This window comes from Pongo abelii, chromosome 19, assembly GCF_028885655.2.
Source record: "Pongo abelii isolate AG06213 chromosome 19, NHGRI_mPonAbe1-v2.0_pri, whole genome shotgun sequence".
NCBI lineage: Eukaryota > Metazoa > Chordata > Mammalia > Primates > Hominidae > Pongo > Pongo abelii.
This window is the reverse complement of record NC_072004.2, coordinates 45,823,476-45,844,550: the sequence shown is the minus strand read 5'-3', so window position 1 is coordinate 45,844,550 and position 21,075 is coordinate 45,823,476. Positions and strand designations below refer to the sequence as shown.

The 21,075-nt window shown below is 44.9% G+C and overlaps 1 long non-coding RNA gene across 1 annotated transcript; it reads left to right on the top strand.

Moving 5' to 3' along the window:
- Positions 1–11,185: 11,185 nt before the first annotated feature.
- On the top strand, positions 11,186–20,796 carry LOC129051327 (uncharacterized). The gene is made up of 3 exons (XR_008515491.2): positions 11,186–11,481; positions 14,856–15,073; positions 18,199–20,796. It is a non-coding gene; the product is annotated as an uncharacterized LOC129051327 (long non-coding RNA).
- The last annotated feature ends 279 nt before the right edge of the window (positions 20,797–21,075 follow it).

Here is a 21,075-nt window from a genome sequence, read left to right as displayed (position 1 = left end):
GGAACCAGGCCCAGTTTTCTCACTTTTTTTTTTTTTTTTTTTTTTTTAAGACAGAGTCTCGCTCTGTCACTCAGGCTGGAGTGCAGTGGTGCGATCTTGGCTCACTGCAACTTCTGCCTCCAGAGTTCAAGTGATTCTTGTGCCTCAGCCTCCCAAGTAGCTGGGATTGTAGGTGTGCACCCCCACACTCGGCTAATTTTTGTATTTTTAGTAGAGACAGGGTTTCACCATGTTGTCCAGGCTGGTCTCGAACTCCTGACCTCAAGTGATCCACCCACCTCAGCATCCCAAAGTGCTGGGATTATAGGTGTGAGCCACCTATGCCTGGCTGTTTTTCTCACTCTGAAACCTCTCCCTTCGTTACTCTCCGATAAGGTCCTATGCTAAGGCCAGGACCTGGCCTTCCACTTTGATGGGACACAGCTGGCCCTAAAGTCATGAGGTACCCTTTCTTTTTGATTTTGGTGGTTGTCCTTAAGTGACCTTGAGTTGTCTAAGCAGGGACAGAGCTTCCTTGTTTGTGCCAAGTGACCACTAAGAAGCTATGGGTGGCCAGGTGTGGTGGCTCACACCTGTAATCTCAGCACTAATGGAGGCTGAGGTAGACAGATCACCTGAGGTCAGGAGTTTGAGATCAGCCTAGTTAACATGGTGAAACCTCGTCTCTACTAAAAATACAAAAATTAGCTGAGCATAGTAGCACACACCTGTAATCCCAACTATTTGGTGGCTGAGGCAGGAGAACCACTTGAGCCTGGGAGGCGGAGGTTGCAGTGAGCCATGATCCTGCCACTGTACTCCAACCTGGGTGATACATCAAGACTCTGTCTCAAAAATAAATAAATAAGGCTAGGCATGGTGGCTCATGCCTGTAATCCCGGCACTTTGGGAGGCTGAGGTGGGCGGATCACAATGTAAGGAGTTTGAGACCAGCTGGGCCAATATGGTGAAACCCTGTCTCTACTAAAAATACAAAAATTAGCTGGGCATGGTGGCGGGCACCTGTAGTCCCAGCTACTTGGGGGGCTGGGGCAGGAGAATCGCTTGAACCCAGGAGGTGGAGGTTGCAGTGAGCCGAGATCGCGCAACTGCACTCCAGCCTGGGTGACAGAGCGAGACTCTGTCTCAAAAATAAATAAATAAATAAGTAAAAAGAAGCTATGGGCCCTCACTTTCTGCATCATGGAGCTTTTATCTTCTAACCTAGAGTTAATTTGATGTTTGCCTTTTGAGCCAAGATTCAGAGTTTGGAGTGAAGGGTTTCAGCCTCTTGAGGTTCTTTGGTTAAATATTGTCCTCTCAGATGGTATGTATTGCAATGAGGCCTCTGTGAGTGTTGGTTTTATCTGCCCGCCACATGATGTCCCCAGACCAGAGCCAGAGCACTAGAATCAGAAAGACAGGAAAGGAAGGAAGGCTATCACTTTTGATTCCTTTGCTTTTGGCTTGCACTTTGTGTCAGCATATCTCTTCCAGGACACTGTAGAACATAGTGTCCTTCCTTCAAACAAAACACAAAATCTCCAAAGGAGAATAACTAAAGCTGAAATGCCAGTGGATGAAGGACCTCTCACTGGGGTCTGCACTGTGGGGGCGAGGAAATCATCTGCCCATGGACCAAGCCAGAAAGACTTTCCTTGGGGACTATCTTAGTCCATTCAGGCTACTATAACAGACTCCCATAGACTGGGTGGCTTACAAAAAACAGAAATTTATTTCTCAGCTGGGTATGGTGACTCACTCCTGCAATCCCAGCACTCTGGGAGGCCAAAGCAGGAGGACCACTTGAGCCCAGGAGTTTGAGACCAGCCTGGACAACTAAATGAGATCCCATCTCCACAAAAACATTTTATATTAGCTGAGTATGATGGCATGTGCCTGCAGTCCCAGATTCTCTGGAGGCTAAGGCTGGAGGACTGCATGGGCCCAGGAGGTCAAGGCTGCAGTGAGCTGTGATCATGCCACTGCACCCCAGCCTGGGTGACAGAGCAAGGCCATGTAAAAGAAAGAGAGAGAGGAGGGAGGGAGAGAGGTAGCAAGAGAGAGAGAGAGAGAGAGAGAGAGAGGAGAGAGAGGAGAGAGAGAGAGAGAGAGAGAAAGAGAAAAAGAAAAAAAGAAAGAGAAAAATGAAAAGAAAGGAAATTTATTTCTCATAGTTCTGGAGGCTGGAAAGTCCAAAATCAAGGTGCTGGCAGATTTGGTGTCTACTGAGGGAGCTCTCAGGAGTTCCCCTGCCCTTTTTTTTTTTTTTTTTTTTTTTTTGAGACAGAGTCTTGCTCTATCACCCAGGCTGGAGTGAAGTGGCGTGATCTGGGCTCACTGCAACCTCTGCCTCCCGGGTTCAAGAAATTCTCCCTGCCTCAGCCTCTTGAGTAGCTGGGATTATAGATGCCTGCCACCACACCCAGCTAATTTTTGTATTTATTACTACAGACGGGGTTTCACCATGTTGGCTAGGCTACGCTGGTCTTGAACTCCTGACCTCTGGTGATCCACCCAACTCAGCCTCCCAAAGTGCTGGGATTACAGTCCCTTTTATAAGGTCACTAATCTCATTCATGAAGGCTCTACCTTCATGACCCAATCACCTCCCAGGACTGTCATATTGGGAGTTAGGATTTCAGTACATGAATTTTGGGAGAACAGAAATATTCAGTCTATAGCGGAGACACACTGCTTCATAGGAGAGCACGAGGAACTCCTTTGGCAGCTTCCTGTGCTATCTGGGGACATTGCTCTCAAATATTTGTTTTCTGTCAGGCCTTGTCTCTCTTAAGTGTTTTTTTTCCTGGGGGTTGAGGAGAACGGAGTGTCCTCATCAGTGCCGTGGGCTGCTTCTCTCCTTCTCTCTTCTCTTCCACCTCACGCACTTTGGTGAAGCAGCTGCTGGATAGTTCTGTCGAAGCCACTATTGGGTCCAGGGCTTTGGGTTCCTGGAAGACCACCTGCTAAGCAGGAAGCCACCATCTTGTTGGGCTTGAGGAAACCTCTAAAATAGTTATATCTATCTGTCCCTTACTTCTCTCTCAAATAGTATTTTGTTTTGTTTTGTTTTTGAGACAGTCTCGCTCTGTCGCCCAGGCTGGAGTGCAGTGGCACAATCTCAGCTCACTGCAACCTCTGTCTCCCAGGTTCAAGTGATTCTTCTGCCTCAGCTTCCTGAGTAGCTGGGATTATGGGCATGTGCCATCACGCCCGGCTAATTTTTTATATTTTTAGTAGAGACCAGGTTTCGCAATGTTGGCCAGGCTGGTCTTGAACTCCTGACCTCAAGTGATCCACCCACCTTGGCCTCCCAGAGTGCTGGGATTACAGGGGTAAGCCACTGTGCTGGCCTTATTTTTATTCTATTTTATGTTATTATTATTATTATTATTATTTTGAGATGGAGTTTTGCTTTGTCCCTCAGGCTGGAGTGCAATGGTGCACTCTCAGCTCACTGCAACCTCCGCCTCCTGGGTTCACGCCATTCTCCTGCCTCAGCTTCCCGAGTAGCTGGTACTACAGGCACCACCACCATGCCCAGCTAATTTTTTTTTTTTTTTTTTTTTTTCGTAGAGACAGAGTTTCACCATGTTAGCCAGGATGGTCACTATCACCTGTCCCCGTGATCCGCCTGCCTCAGCCTCCCAAAGTGCTGGGATTTACAGGCGTGAGCCACTGTGCCTGGCCACTTGCTTCCTATTTTCTATGAACTCATGGCACTACTGTTGAACCTTTTCTAGGTTCCTCTCATGGCCCTGGTTCCTGCTTTCCACTGTAAAACATTCTCTCATTCTTTCTTCCGTAATTGCATCCTTATCTTAGCTAAGCAAAAGTGTTTTCTGAATCAACTATCTCCCTGATGACTTTTCAGATAGAGACTGCTGTAGGAGACGAAAGGTTTCCATGTTCTCCTAGCTCCTCACATACTCAATGACTGCTCTCCTGTTACTCCCAACCCTTCCTCCTCACAAGCCAATATTCTACGTTCTATTTCTCAGTTTCTGTCATCAATAGCTCTCTAGGCTGTTCTCTCACATTCAATGACTATCTACAGCCAACCTATCCAATACCTGAGATCACACCAAGGTATGGTGTGGCCACATTCCAGTCAACAGAGTTCTTTGCTTTCTACTCCAAGACTTGCACTTGTCCATACCCCTAACTGTGCTGCTCCATACTAGAAGTCGTACATTGTAATGCTCCACTCTTGGCCATGGCTTCCTCTTTTAGTTCCTTTTCTCTTCTTGTTTCTACTTAGGGACTCATCAAGACATCTACACTCTTTCTCCCTTTCTTTCTTTCTTTCCTTCTTTCTTTCCTCTTTCTTTTTCTTTCTTTCCCTTTCTTTCCTTTCTTCTCTTTCTTTTTCTTTCTCTCTTTCTTTTCCTTCCTTCCCTTCTTTCTTTCTTTCTTTTTCTTGTCTTTCTTTCTTTCTTATGCATATATCTCATCTAAGACATCCAGACTTGAACTTTTCACATCTTCTCCCAATGTATCAGTTGCTCTCTTTGCTTCCTGCTTCCCTTTCCTAGCTAGCCCAAGTCCCACAGTGTAGCTCATGGACTTCTTTCTTCAGCACTTTCAACTTTCTTACTTCCTCATTCCCCTAGGACACAAAACTTGTCTATTGGTCATCGAAATTCTTTAACCTAACATATTTCATAGTAATGGTAACATCAATCCCCGCTTACAACTTTATTTTTAGGGACAGGGTCTCACTTTTTTTGCCCACTACTGCAGCTTCCAGGAGAAAAAGTAATTCACCTCTGCCCTGGAATATTCTATAGCCTAATCCACATGAGCAAAAGATACAACTCTACCAAGATATAAAATGTGTACTACATAGACAGTCATGTGAGCACTAGGCTGTGACCTCAAATGCCAACAACTATGGCCAAATTACTGACAGACATAAGCCTGAGAACTAAGCCAGACACTCAAAAGAAACAAGCCTCCTTTTTCAGAGACATTTTCTAAAACCATAAAAATAAAAGACAAAAATTAGGACATATTCAGGTAACAAGAGCTTCCTTCCCCGAGATAATTTCTGTTATATAAAACCCAGAGATTAAAAACTACGATATTGGATTAAAAAAAAAACCTTAGTCTTTCAATAAAAAGAAGAATGGGACAAATTTAACCCAAAACACTCATCATTTTTCTTGAAAATATGATAGTTCCCTTTTATCTGAGAGGGATCCATTCTGAGACCCCCCAGTGGATACGCTGAAACCATGGATAATACCAAACCTTATATATGCTATGTTTTGTTCTATACATACATACTCGTGGTAAAGTTTAATTTACAAACTAGGTGCAGAAAAAGATTAATACCAGAACAATTATAACATACTCTAATAGAAGTTATATGAACGTAGTCTCTTTTCTCTAAAAATATCTTATTGTACTGTACCACTGGTAACTCAAACTGTGGATAAGAGGGGACTGTGGTACAACAGTCTCACCATTTGCCGGTATTTCCGAATCATTTTTAGCTTGTCTTCTCCTCCCTTGTTCCTTCTTTCTGTTCAAGGCTGCTGATTATTCTCCAGGAGGCTCTTGGAGCTCCAATCACATTCTTATATGTAACAGATAGGAGGTTTCTTTCTTCAGCTGTCAGCTCCACATCCATCCCTGCTAATTTCTTCATTGACTCTACAATTTCTGTAAGGGAAAAGCCAAATCTGTACACCTGCAAAATTAGTACCACGTGGATGCTGCCGAAGGGTTTTCTGCCTGTGTCCTCTGGAGCGGTGACATCATGTCCCCACTGGACCGGAGCCCATTAAGCAACACTTGGAGCAGTCAAGGAGTGCCACACCAGAATTTGGGGACCAGTGACTTCAGGGAGTGCTGGGCAGCAAGCCCCAAGGTCCTCAGGGTGCCCCAGGGCCTTCCTTGGAAACCGTACTGCCGTCAGTGCCCTGGCACCATGGGCCTGTGATGAGAGTGCAGCCTCTCATCACTCACAAGTTCTGCCTTCCAGAAAACACTAGGAGCACAATGCAGCCAAGTTCTTTGTCACTTTATGACAAGCGTCACCTTTCCTCCAGTTTCTAATAACATGTTCTTCATTGCTATCTGAGACTTCATCTGAATGACTTTTCCCTTCTATATTTTTATTTTTTAAAGAGACTGGGTCTCCCTATGTTGGCCAGGTTGGTCTTGAATTCTAATCCTCAAGCAATCCTCCCATCTCAGCCTCCCAAAGTGCTAAGATTCCAGGCATGAGACACCATGCCCGAACCCCTCCATATGCTACAGACACTCTGTCCAGCTCTCCTCTTCTGAGCCCTTGCCAGAATCACCCTTAACTAAGAGTCACAGGGAGAAGAAAATCACCTACATGCCAAGAGACAGGCCTAGAACAGAGCCTTCCTGCACAGCCTCAGAAGGGACCCACCCTGCTGACACCTTGATCTTGGACTCATGGCCTCCAGTACTGTGAGATAGTAACATTCTGTTGTTGAAGTTGCCCAGTCTGTGGTACTGTGAAACAGCCCTAGGAAACTAACACAGCCTGTTGGCCCACAGATGGTGGAGAGATGGAATGCTCCATGGAGCTCCAGGCTTACTGTCTACAGCTCTCAAAGTAAGCTATGGGACCCTTGGGTGGGTGTAGGTATGCAAGATAATTTTGGGTGGTGCAGGGTGAATAATTTCAATTGACATAAAAATGTGTTTATCTTACTGGGTAAATCAGGGGTCCCCACCTGTTAGGAACCAGGCTGCACAGCAGGAGGTGAGCAGCCAGCCAGTGAGCAAAGCTTCATCTGTAGAAACAGCCGCTTCTCATCCCTCGCATTACCACATGAGGTCTGCCTCCTGTCAGATGAGCGGTGCCCTTAGATTCTCGTAGGAGCATGAACCGTACTGTGAACTAAGCATGCTGGGCATCTAGATTGCGTGCTCCTTATGAGAACCTAATGCCTGATGATCTCTGACTGTCTCCCATCACCCCCAGATGGAACGATGTAGTTACAGGAAAACAAGCTCAGGGCTCCCACTGATTCTATATTATGGTGAGTTGTGTAATTATTTCATTATATATTACAGTGAAATAATAATAGAAATAAAGCACACAATAAATGTAATGGGCTTGAATTATCTCCGCATCATTCCTTCCCCTTCTCCCGGGTACGTGGAAGAGTTATCTTCAAGAAAACTGGTCTCTGGTGCCAGAAAGTTTGGGGACCGCTGGTGTAAATGTTTCTAAGAATGGTTAAGCAACTTAAGCTTTGCATGCTACGAAGAATACAGGTTTTAAATGCTAATAAAAATGGGTGCAAATGAAAACACTCTCTTTTGTGGTCCAGGGAATCTTAACCATTCTATCAGAAAGACTTGCAGCTTGGAGCTGCAGTTGCCCTCCCACATCCTGTCCACTATAAAGCCCTGCAACACACACACACGCACACACACACGCACACAGATGCACACACAGATGCACATACATAAATACATTCACATGTACATACCTGCACACACACACGCACATACATACATACACATGCATATACCTGCACACACACACACACACTCACACAGACACGCACACTCACTGTGCTTCATGCCCTCACTAGGGTGGCCTGGGAGGGAATGCGTGTTTTTAGGAGAAATGAAGACAACTCAGGCCCCTCATTCTCCTGGTGTTTGCACAAGTGCCTTCTCTGCAGACCATGCTTCAGTCTCTTTCTTGGTTCTCCCTCTTACTGAAAGAGAGAAGCAGAGGCCCTGCACATACTCGGATGCTTAGTGCTCAAGCCAAGTTCGCAAGCTTCCTGGGGAGCCTAGTGAGATGAAGGCACTGCAGAGCCTCCCCAAAAGAGGCGTCAGCTTTTCCTGGATTCTTGAGCCCAGGAAGGCGATAGGTGAGACATCACAGTTCATCAGAAGACACAAGCAAACTCCAGTGAGAAAGGGCAACGGTCAAAGAATTTATTCTCTCAGAGAAGGGGTTCTCGGGCTGTAAGCAGCAGGCAGAAGACTACTGCATGCGTAGTTAGGTGATGGCGACCTACAGTTTTCACTGGGAACTGGGATCAAGAGTCACCCGACCTCCTACTCATGCTCGTTTCTCCCTGTCTCTCTCTTTGCCTTTTGTGTCTCTCTCCCTAGCTTTCTCGCTCCTTTTCCTCTCAGCCTCCTCTGTCTCTCTCCCTATCTCTCTTCCTCTCTCGGTCTCACTCCCTTCTCCCCACCTCTCTTTCTCTCTCTTTCTTTCCCACTTCTCTCTCCCTCCTCATCTATCTGCCTGCCACTGTTCAGGCTCCTGGGGCCCCATGTGGATGGGCGGACACAGGACTCCTAGGCTACCTTTCACAGCACAAGCACAGGGCTGCAGGACCTTGGTCCCCACCTCCCAGCATCCTCAAAATGAGGGGTGTGGGGTGTGCCGTGCTCTCCTGAGTGGGCACCCCATACTCCAGGAAGCAGAAATTGCAGGTCACAGCTGGCTCGAGTGGTGCTCACGGGGCTGCCAGCTTCCATCGTGTGATCTGCTGAGGCCAAAGCAGAGGACAGCAGCCCAGGCCCGACTCTGCAGCAGGGTGGGGGTGGGGTGGGCTTGGGGGTGGGGATGGGGATGGGAGCCGCCAATGCAAACTGGTCCCTCGCTGGTTTCCTACCCTGCACCCTGCCATGCAAGGCCTCCTGTCCCACTCCTACCCCTGTCTCCCACCGCCTCCACCCCTAGGCTGCCCCACACCCAGGCTCCGGAAGTCTCCCAGGATCCAGGAACTAAAGGCAACCACTGGGTTCCGCAGCCCCTAGTCTATGAGTCAGCCACCCCTCTGCGTGCTGACAAACCTTGGCTCTCATGCCCCACCCCAAGCCAACCACACAGCCCTGTCCCCGCACCAGCATTATTACCACCTCCTGATTTTGGCCCTGACAGCCCTGCTTCCTGGTAACCTTGCCCCCTCCCACCCGGCTCCAGGCAAGCCCAAAGGCCAGCGCCCTCCACCCACCCTTCCTGGGGGCCACTCTACTATCTCCTTGCCCAGATGTCTTAACCTGGCTTTACCAAGATAGAATAAATAACAGGGATGAGCCCCCAGACTCTGCAAGGAATATTTGCCAAAATACTCTCCATTTAGAAGCAGGAACAGTGATGGGGCCTATGAATGACCCCAGGATTGTCACCCAAGCAGCAAGAAGAGCAAGGAGACCGGTTTCCTGCCCTTCGTGCTCACACTCTGGCTGAACTGGAACCAAGAGAGACAGGTGTGGCCCCTTAAGCATCCATAGTAGGAGCACCACCCACAATTAGCCACCCACAGTGGGAAAGGGTAATGCCCCAAAAGGAATTTTGGAAGGGGAAATGTATGTGGGTGGCCCAAAGGGCAACTAAAGGGAGCCTGATGGCCCATAGCAGATCCTGATAACATGGACACTTTGTCTCAAGCAGGAAGAGCTACAGCCCGGAGAAAAGGATCTTTGCTGATGTTGAACATCAACAGGGTAAGCCTCTTTTCTGCAGTTACATTATTGCTACCATTGTGAAAACCCTGACATTAGTCTCTATACACTCCTCCAGCTCATCACTAACTGAAAACTAGTTATTCAATAATCCTATACCCATTGCTGAGCAGCCACCCTTATAGAATATTACTTTTTTTTTTTTTTTTTGAGATAGAATCTAGCTGTTGCCCAGGCTGGAGTGCAGTGGCACAATCTCGGCTCGCTGCAAGCTCCGCCTCCTGGTTTCACGCCATTCTCCTACCTCAGCCTCCTGAGTAGCTGGGACTACAGGTGTCCGCCACCATGCCCAGCTAAATTTTTTTGTATTTTTAGTAGAGACGGGGTTTCACCGTGTTAGCCGGGATGGTCTCAATCTCCTGACCTCATGATCCACCCACTTCAGCCTCCCAAAGTGCTGAGATTACAGTCATGAGCCACCCCATCCGGCCCTAGAATATTACTTTTTAAAACATAGGCGTAGGTCCAAAGTCAGGATAAAGAATAGGTTGAGCCTTTAGGGAAGTCAGAGTTCTCCAGAGAAACAGAACCAATAGGATGTATATGCACAGGGAGAGGAATTTAATTTTAAAAATTGGCTCATGCCATTGTGAAGGCTGGCAAAGTCCAAAATCTGCAGGGTCAACAGGCAGGCTGGAGACCCACGGAAGAGGTGCAGCTGAGTCCACTCACAGGATTCCCTCTTCTTCTGGGCAGGTAATCATTTTCCTATTAAGGCCTTCAACTGATTGAGTGAGGCCCATCTACATTTTCAAAGGTCATCTGCTTTACTCAAAGTCTGTTGATTTAAATGTTAATCACATGTAAAAAATACCTTCACAGAAATATCTAAAATAATGTTTGGTCAAATATCTGGGTATTGTGGCCTAGCCACGTTGACACATAAAATTGCCCATCACAGACGGGTCTCAGAAAAAGAACTGGGAAGGTTTGAATGCCTTTACAGCCAACTGTAGCCACAGTGTGACCTTGGGAAGTCACTTGCCTCTCTGAGCCTCATTATCTGTAAAATGAGGGGTTTGAATTGGGTAGTCTCTAAGGGTTTGGGGGATAAAATGGCAAGGTGAGTGTGAACATCTAGTTTATCTCCCCTCCCGGATTCTCACGGGGGAATTTCCAACAGAGTTTGGGATGGCAGGGACTTGGTTCAGACATGGAAAGGAGGCAGAGGATGCTTGTTAAGGGGTTTCCTACCCAGCACCCATTTCCTTCTGCCCTGCAGTATCCCAGCTTTCATTCAGATACCCACCTTCCCTCACGTAACCCATGTGCTTCAAGAGTGACCTCACTGCCAGCACCAGGGATTGGTCCAATTGGCCTAAGTGGATTTCTATCCCCAACCATTGATTGTTTCAGGAAACCAGGCCTGAGTGGATTCGCACATGACATCTCCCTGGACACAGGGATGGGTTCACAAAGGGGTTGGAATCACTGAGATGTGAGGAGAAGTCCGCTGGCAGCTTCTGGGGCATTACACCTGGTGCTGAAGAGATCGCTGCTGGAAGAGGCTGTCTTCCCGGGCATGTTGTCAGGTGAGGCCTAGAATTGTGGCAGCCACCTTGCTGCCAGCACAGGGGAAAGATGAGCCTGGGGAGTCCCAAGAACCAGAGCGGGAGCCCTGATTGCCCCACATCCCATCCCCCACCCCCACCAGTGACGGACCTTTTAAGCAATGGGAGCCAATAAATCCTCTTTATTTCTGTTACCGTAGCAAACGGAAACCTCACAGAGACACTATAAAGGCTACTATTCCAATGCTTCTGGAATTGGTGCTGGGAGAACCCTGACAGAGCCCTTCTCCCCTCCTGTCTTGGAGGGCCGGGGGCCGGCTGACCCAGCACGCAGGAGGCCTGCGCCTCAGATCCTTCTGGCTGAACCAGGCAGCAGATCCACGCCGCGGGGCTTCCTCCCACGTGAGCTAACGCAAGAAACGACCCTGCAAATCAAAGACCACCACCCAGGAGAAGCAGGAGAAACTCCCCAACTTGAAGTGAATGTATCAACATTTCAGAAAAGGTAAAGTGGATGTTGCTGTTTAATCTGCTCAGCATCCCTCCCCCACCTCTTTTGATAATTGGCCTCAGCAGGGTGGGTGGCCCACGTCTTTAATCCCAGCACCTTGGGAAGTCGAGACAGGTGATCACAGCAGTTCCAGACCAGCCTGACCAACACAGTAAAACCCCGTCTCTACTAAAAATACAAAAATTAGCTGAGCGTGGTGGTGCACACCTGTAATCCCAGCTACATGGGAGGCTGAGGCAGGAGAATCGCTTGACCCTCGGAGGCGGAGGTTGCAGTGAGCCAAGATCACACCACTGCACTCCAGCCTGGACGACAGAGTGAGACTGTGTCTCAAAAAAAAAAAAAAAAAAAAGATTCTGCCTCAAAAAAAAAAAATAATAATTGGCCTCATCCAGTGGACACAGTTCTGGGAATGACAACGAGGCTAGGCCAATCGGCCTCTCCTGAAATGTTTCCCTGAAGCTGGAAAAGAGAAACTATCCAGAGCTCAAAGGAGATTAATTTGATGCTACTAGTGTTCATGTTTCTAATTAAGGGACAAAAATCTAACTGCAGAGGGAGGAAATGAAGCCAGTGAAGCCAGGGAGAGATGAGAGAGAGAAAGAGAAAGACAGGGAGAGAGAGAGAGAGAGAGAGAGAGAGCAGGAGAGAGAATAGCACCTGGAATCTCTGAGGTTCCTGGAGATGTCCTGGTTTCATCACCTTCCCCGTTATCTTCCCAGTAATGTTCCCTTTCTCCTAAAGCCAGCTGGGTTTTTGTTTCTTGCATTTGAAGTGTTCTGGCAAATAGAGCTTCTGCTTCGTGTTTTCTTCCAGTCAAATTGAAGGGACCATTGACCAATACAGAGCAAGAAATCCAAAGGAGGAATCACTCTAGATCCAAAAAGATGTTCATGGAGAAAGAAACTACAAAGAGGCAGAAATGCCAAACACTAATTTAGTGTAGACACACAAGAAATTCACCTAGAATGCAGAGAAGAAATATGAGAAGTACAAAATCAAGAATGATGTGGAAGATTTATTCAGGAGATCCATTATAGACATACGTACAGACCAACAATCCTTTATGCAAAACCCTTGGAGTCAGGTGTGTTTCAAAATTCAGCACTGGAAGATTTTAGAAAGATGGTGTGGGGCATGTGCTGATATTATATACACCTCCCTGCAGAGTCTAGATCAGTACCCTGTAATTGAAACCATCAACACTTTTGTAGGAAAACACAGAGGGAAATAAAGATGACAAATAGTCTCACATCATGTCTGGTCAGGGTTTACTGCCAAATAAATGTGGCCAACTCATGGGAACATTTTGGGTTTTCAGACTTTAGGATTTTGGAATTATGGCTAAAGGGACGTGTAATAGAAATCCCAGAAGGAAGGCACAGGGTTGATAAAATAGGAGCAATAGAATAGCCTGTGGCAGGAGGATTGCTTGAGGACAGAAGTTCAAGACCAGCCTGGGCAACATAGCAAGACCCTATCCCTACAAAAAATATTTTTAAATAGCTGGGTGTGGTAGCACATGCCTGTAGTCCCAGTTACTCGGGAAGCTGAGACAGGAGGATCCCTTCTGGCCATGAGTTTGAGGCTGCAGTGAGCTATGATTGTGCCACTGCACTCCAGCCTGGGCAGCAGAGCAAAACTCTGTCTCTCTAAAATAAATAAATTAATTAATTAAAGTAAATTAAAATAAAAATAGGAGCAATTAAAGAGTCAAGCAGGGGAAAATATTCAAGTGAATATAGTAAACTTTGAAGCTCAAAAGGTCACAGAGTATTGGGCTGAATTAATGTAAACAAGGTCTAAATGCAGTCTGATCACATTTTAAATTTGAAAAATAAGAAAAAACACTATACGAATATGGAAAATTCTAATGAACAATTTACTGCATCGATTTAATGTCTCCATACCAAACTTTGTACCCCCCACACAGTAAATATCATTTTCTCCAAACATACGTATTTATAGAAACTGATTACATACTAGGCCACAAGGAAGATCTGAATTAATTCTGAAAAGTAACTTGACCAAGGCAGCCCACCCGGGTGGGAAGGGAGGTGGGATCCTAATCCAGAACTCCACCTCTTTGCTTTTCCCAATAATCTAATATTCTCCAAAGACAAGTGAGTAGTAATTCACTTCCAAGTACTGATCACAGAGACAAGTGTTATTTGTCTATGTGGTGATAAATTTGGTGATGAAGATCAACTGGCCAAATGCCTAGAACAATGTAAACATTCAATGAGTGTTAGTTGAATGAATGAATGAGCAAATGAACACATGAAGCAAAAGAGACTCAGCATGGAATTTGATATAGGATATACTCAAAAGCGCCACTGTTTTCTAGAATGTGCCCAAGACAAGGTTGGAGAAGGCAGCCTTGTCTTTATAAAGTTAGTGATGTAGCCAAGCAGCCATTAGATACCATTAGAAGAAGCATTAAAACAAGGATGTCCACACGAGCAAATAGCAGTAAAACTTCCCTAGGGTGGTAGGGATCAATGGGAGATGGGGCCTAGCAAGCCTTAATGTTCTTCACTTATTTTCAGTCAAAACTTTTAAGCTTCCTCCGTGATGACCAGCCCCAGAGTAATGCACATTTAATTCAGCTTCCAATGCAGGGAAATCAATAGCATTGAACCACAGACAGTTTATTACACGTAATCTGAAGTTTAACACATAAATAAATAAGCAATATACACAAACCATAGCACTTAAGGGTTCAATTTAGGGGCTCATTTTCTCCCACAAATCAAAATACTTATATTGTCTGAAAATATTTCACATTATAAAATAAAGGGTTTTTTTTTTTTTTTTAATCCAGGCTGGAATTGCTCAAAATTTTTTTGTTTTCTTCAACTTTTATTTTAAATTTAGGGGTACAGGATGTGCAGGCCTGTTACATAGGCCTGAAACTTTTCCGTTTTTTTGTTTTTTGTTTTTTGTTTTTGTTTTTGTTTTTGTTTTTTGAGACAGTGTCTCACTCTATTGCCCAGGCTGGAGTGCAATGGCATGATCTCTGCTCACTGTAACCTCCACCTCCCAGGTTCAAGCAATTCTCTTGCCTCGGCTCCCCAGTAGCTGGGACTACAGGCGCACACTGCCATGCCTGGCTAATTTTTTGTATTTTAGTAGAGATAGGGTTTCATCGTATTGCGCAGGCTGGCCTTGAATTCCTAAGCTCAGGCGATCCAGCTGCCTCGGCCTCCCAAAGTGCTGGGATTACAGGCGTGAGCCACTGTGCCCAGCCACTTTTCTTTATAAGTAATTATAATGTTTTTTATTTTAACATTACTTTTACAGTTAACAAGTTGTTCTCAGGTATCTTACCCTATTTTGATCTTCCTCCTCAAATGCTTGTGAATTAGATAGGACAAGTAAACCCACTTAGCAGATGAAGAAACCGAGCGATGAGAAGAGCCCAACTACAAGAACGAGGAGCGCCTAACACCCACCCAGTCTAGGGTGTTATTAGTCCCAAAAGGGACTTTATTCTACTTGGAGCTGGTGGGGGTGGGGAGATGGAAGCAGGAAGAACCTAAATTGTGTCTACCACTGGAATTCAGACATGTTTCGACTTGCTAAGGTAGGCTCACCAGAAGGCTTTATGTTTTCTGCTGGTTTGTTTTGTGGGTTTTTGGAGATCTCTCAGGTGGAGAGGGTTGAATTCATCATTCCTCTCAATTCATGGTACATTATCATCACCAAGGAACTGCTCTTGTTTTATTCAATTATGTACTTTCCTTTTTTACACTATCTGCACTTTTTTTTTTTTTTTTTCGAGACAAGATCTCACTCTGCTGCCCAGGCTGGAATGCAGTGCTGCAATCATAGTTTATTATAGCCTCAACCTCCTGGGCTCAATCGATCTGCCTGCCTCAGCTTCCTGAGTAGTTGGGACTACAGGTGCGTGCCACCAGACCCAGCTAATTTTTTTGTATTTTTTGTGGAGATGGGGTTTCACCATGTTGCCCAGGCTAGCCTCGAATTCCTGGGCTCAAGCGATCTGAGCCCAGGAATTCCACCTTGGCCTTCCAAAGTGTTGGGATTACAGGCATGAGCCACAGCAGCCGGCCTACACTCCATTTATATGAAGTACAAAACAGGCAAAGCTATTCTCTAGTTACCAGGGTTGGGGATGCTGGGGGTGTTCCTGAGGTGCAGATAATACTTTAGTTTTTTTTGTTTTTTTTTGTTTGTTTTGTTTTTTAATCTGAGTCATGTTTATATAGAGTTATTCATTTTGCAAAAATCTATTGTGCTGTATACTTATTATTGGTGTAGATTTCTCTATGTATACACTTCATTTCAAATTTTACTTGAAAAAGTCCTGTTGGAATTTTGAATGGACTTGCATAAATTTATCGATGAATTTGGGAGATAATTGACATCTTAGAATTGTTAAGGTCATCTTATCCATGAACATGTTACTAATGAATTTTTTTTTTTTCTTTGAGACAGTCTTGCTCTGTCACCCAGGCTAGAGTGCAGTGGCATGATCTTGGCTCACTGCAACTTCTGCTTCCTGGGGTCAAGCAATTCTCCTGCCTCAGCCTCCCGAGTAACTGGGATTACAAGCACCCACCACCATGGCCAGCTAATTTTTGTAGTTTTAGTAGAGGCGTAAGCCACCGTGCCCAGCCGCTAAAATTTTAAGAGAGATATTTGTCATGAGGGATATTGGTCTGTAGCTTTTTGGTTTGGAATTGTTTCTTTTCTTTTTCCTTGCAAACTCTTTTTCTGGATTTAGTATCAGTGTAATGTTGGCCTCATAGAAGGAGTCAGGGGGTATTAACTCCTCTTCAATTTTCTGAAAGAGTTTGTGTAGAATTGGCATTATTTATTTCTTAAATGTGATAGAATTCACCAGAGAAGATACCTGGGCCTGAATTTTTCTCTGGAAGGATTTTTAACTTCAGATGATATTTCTTTAATAGATAAGGGCTCTCCAGGTTATCTGTTTCTTATTAAATGAGTTTTGGTATTTTGTGTCTTTCAAGAAATTTGTCCATTTCATCTAAGTTGTCATATAAATTCTCCTACGGCTAGGCATGGTGGCTCACACCAGTAATCCCAGCAAGGTGGGAGATTGTCAGAGGTTTGGAGTTTGAGACCAGCCTGAGCAACATCACAAGACCCTGTTGCTTCAAAACATTTTTTTTTTTTTTTGAGACGGAGTCTTGCACTGTTGCCCAGGCTGGAGTGCAGTGGCACAATCTCGGTTCACTGCAAGCTCCACCTCCTGGGTTCAGGCCATTCTCCTGCCTCAGCCTCCTGAGTAGCTGGGACTACAGGTGCCCACTACCACGCCCGGCTAATTTTTTGTACTTTTAGTAGAGATGGGGTTTCACTGTTAACCAGGATGGTCTCAATCTCCTGACCTCGTGATCCGCCCACCTCGGCCTCCCAAAATGCTGGGATTACAGGCGTAAGCCACCGCACCCGGCCACTTCAAAACATTTTTTAAAATTAGCTGAGTGTGATGGTACATGCCTGTAGTCCCAGCTATTCAGGGGTCTGAGGTGGGAGGATCACTTGAATCTAGGTGTTTGAGGCTGCAATGAGCTATAATCATGCCACTTCAGTTAGCTGGGTGACAGAGTGAGATCTTAACTCAAAAATAAAAGTCATAAAATTGTTCATAGAATATCCTTATCATCCCCTAATATCTGAAAGTCTGTAGGGATGTTGGCTGTCTCATCCCTGATATCGCTAATTTGTATCCTCCTTTTCTTTCCTGATCAGTGTGGCTAGAGGTTTTCTTTTTTTTTTTTTTTTTTTTCGGAGATGGAGTCTCCCTCTGTTGCCCAGGCTGGAGTGCAGTGGCGCGATCTCCGCTCACTGCAAGCTCCGCCTCCTGGGTTCACGCCATTCTCCTACCTCGGCCTCCCAGAGGTTTTCAATCTTATTGATCTTCTCAAAGAAAGAGCTTTTTGTTTCACTGAATTTTTTCTGTTTTCTAGAATGTTGATTTCCACTCTAATCTTTGCTATTTCCTTTCTTCTGATTACTGTGGATTTAATTTGCTCTTCTTTTTTAAGAATCTTAAGGTGGGCCAGGCGCGGTGACTCAGGCCTGTAATCCCAGCACTTTGGGAGGCCGAGGCGGGCGGATCATGAGGTCAGGATATCGAGACCATCCTGGCCAACACGGTGAAACCCTGTCTCTACTAAAAATACAAAAACAAAATTAGCCAGGCTTGGTGGCGGGCGCCTGAAGTCCCAGCTACTCAGGAGGCTGAGGTGAGAGAATGGCGTGAACCCGGGAGGCGGAGCTTGCAGTGAACCGAAATCGCGCCACTGCACTCCAGCCAGGGCGAAAGAGCAAGACTCCGTCTGAAAAAAAAAAAAAGAATCTTAAGTGGATACTGAGAACACTGACATGAGAAAAATAGATCAATGGACTCGAACAGATTCCTGAAATAGACCTGCATATATATGGACAACTGGTTTTTTATAAAAGTGCAAAGACAATTCAGTGGACAAAGGACAGTCTTTTAAATAAATGGTACAAGAATAATTGGAGGTTCACATCCAAAAAAATGGATTTTGATTCCTATCTCACAACATATTCGAAAATTAACTCAAATATATCATAGACCCAAAGGTAAAATCTAAAACACTAAAATTTCTACAAGAAATATAGAAGAAAATTTTTGTGACCTTGCATTAGGTAATGATTTCTTTTCTTTTTCTTTTTTTTTTTTTTGAGACGGAGTCTTACTTTGTCGCCCAGTCTGGAGCACAGTGGCGCAATCTCAGCTCACTGCAAGCTCCGCCACCCGGGTTCACGCCATTCTCCTGCCTCAGCCTACCGAGTACCTGGGACTACAGTCGCCCGCCACCACGTCCGGCTAATTTTTTGTATTTTTAGTAGAGACGGCGTTTCGCTGTGTTAGCCAGGATGGTCTCGGTCTCCTGACCTCGTGATCTGCCTGCCTCCGCCTCCCAAAGTGCTGGGATTACAGGCAATGATTTCTTAGCTACACCAAAAGCATAATCCATAAAAGAAGAAATTGATAAACTGGACGTCAGCAAAATTAAGAATCTCTGCTCTTTGAAAGATCTTGGTAAGACAATAAAAAAGACAGCCCAGAGACTGCAGTAAATATTTGAAAATCATATATTTAATAAAGAACTTGGATCCAGAATATACCCAGAACTCTCAACACTCGATAGTAAGAACTCAATTCTTTTAAATGGGCAAAATATTTGAACAGATATTTTACCAAAGAAGACATGTAGATGGCAAATAAGTACAGTTGTCACTTAGCAACAGAGATATGTTCTGAGAAATGTATGTTAGGTGATTCTATCACTGTGCAAACATCGTAGAGTGTACTATACAAACCTAGATGGTATAACCTACTACACACCTAGGATATATGGGATAGCCTATTGGATAGGCTACAAACTTGTACAGCATGTTACTGTCTTGAATACTGTAGGCAATTGTAACACAACGGGAAGTATTTGTGTATCTAAACATAGAAGTGGTACAGTAAAAATATGGTATACAACATAGAAAATGGTACACCTGTATAGGGCATTTACCCTTCAATGGAGCTTGCAGGACTGGAAGTTGCTCTGAGTGAATCAGTGAGTGAGGGTGAGTCACTGCGAAGGCCTAGGACATTACTGTAACTACTGCGGACTTCATAAACACTGTACACTTAGGCTACACTAAATTTATTATTTATTTATTTATTTATTTTGAGATGGTGTCTCGCTCTGTCAGGCTATCATTGTACTCCAGGCTGGAGTGCAATGGCATGATCTAGGCTCGCTGCAACCTCCACCTCCCAGGTTCAAGCAGTTCTTCCTGTCTCAGCCTCCCAAGTAGCTGGGATTACAGGTGCCCTCAATCACACCCAGCTAATTTTTTTTTCTGTTTTCTTTTTGAGACGAAGCCTTGCTCTGTCGCCCAGACTAGAGTGCAGTGGCGCAATCTCAGCTCACTGCAACCTCCGCCTCCCGGGTTCAAGCAATTCTCCTGCCTCAGCCTCCCGAGTAGCTGGGATTACAGGCACATGCCACCATTACAGGCACATGCTGGGCTAATTTTTATATTTTCAGTAGAGATGGGGTTTCACCATATTGGCCAAGCTGGTCTCAAACTCCTGACCTCATGATCCGCCCTCCTCAGCCTCCCAAAGTGCTGAGATTACAGGCGTGAGCCACCACGCCTGGCCAATTTTTGTATTTTTAGTAGAGATGGGGTTTTGCCGTGTTGGCCAGGCTGGTCTCAAACTTCTGACCTCAGGTGATGCACCCACCTCAGCCTCCCAAAGCGCTGGGATTACAGGCGTGAGCCACCCACTGCCCCCAGTCTATTTTTAAAATATTTTTCTTTCTTCAATAATAAATTAACCTTAGCTTATTGTAACTTTTTAACTTTATAAACTTTTTAATATTTTTAAATTTTTGACTTTTTTGGGATAACGCTTAGTGGAAAACACACATTGTGAAACTGCACAAAATTATTTTCTTTCTTCATATCATTATTCTATAAGCATTTTTCTACTAAAAAGTTTTTTTGTTTTTTTTTTTTACTTTTTAACTTTTTTGTCCAAGACTAAGACACAAACACACACATTAGCCTGGGCCTACAAATGTTCAGGATCATCAATATCACTAATATCACTGTCTTCCACTTCCACGTCTTGTCCCACTGGAGGGTCTTCAGGGGAAATAACATGCATGGAACTGTCCTTTCCTGTGTTATCAATCCCTTCTTATGGAACACCTCCTGAAAGACCCAGCCATTCCACTCCTAAGTATTTATCCAAGAGATATGAAAGTGTAACTCAATATAAAGACTTGACTATGAATATTCAAAGCAACTTCTTTTGTATTAGTTCAAAACTGGAGACAACCCAAATGTGCATCAATAGGTGAATGAATAAATTACGGTATATACAAACCATGGAATAACACTACTCGGCAATAAAAAGGAATATATTATGGATACACACAACCCCAGGGATGAATCTCAAAGTAATTGTGCTGAGCTAAAGAAGCCAGACAAAAAGATTGCTGGATCATTCTATTTGTATAAAATTCTAGAAATGAAAATTAATCTATAGTGACCCAGAAAGGTTAGTGGCTGCTTGGGGACAGGGACAATGGTTCAGGGAGAGGTAAGAGGGAAGGGTTACAAAAAGCACATGAGAAGACTTTTGGGAATGATGGATATATGTTCAGTAGTTCTAGGAGTGGTGATTGCACAGGTATATCCATATGTCAAAACTGAAATTGTTCACTTTAAAATGTACTGTCAACTGTAGATCAGTTACACTTCAATAAAACTGTATAAAGACGGCATGTCACCAGGTGCAGTAGCTCACACTTGTAATTCCAGCACTTTGGAAGGCCGAGGTGGGCAGATTGCTTGAGCCCAGGAGATTCAAGACCAGCCTGGGCAACATGGCAAAACCGCATCACTGCCAAAAGTACAAAAAAATTAGCCTGGTGTGGTCGTGTGCACCTGCGGTCCCTGCTACTTGGGAGACTGAGGTGGGAGGATCTCTTAAGCCTGGGAGGCAGAGGTTGCAGTGAGCAGAGATTGTGCCACTTGTACTCCAGCTTG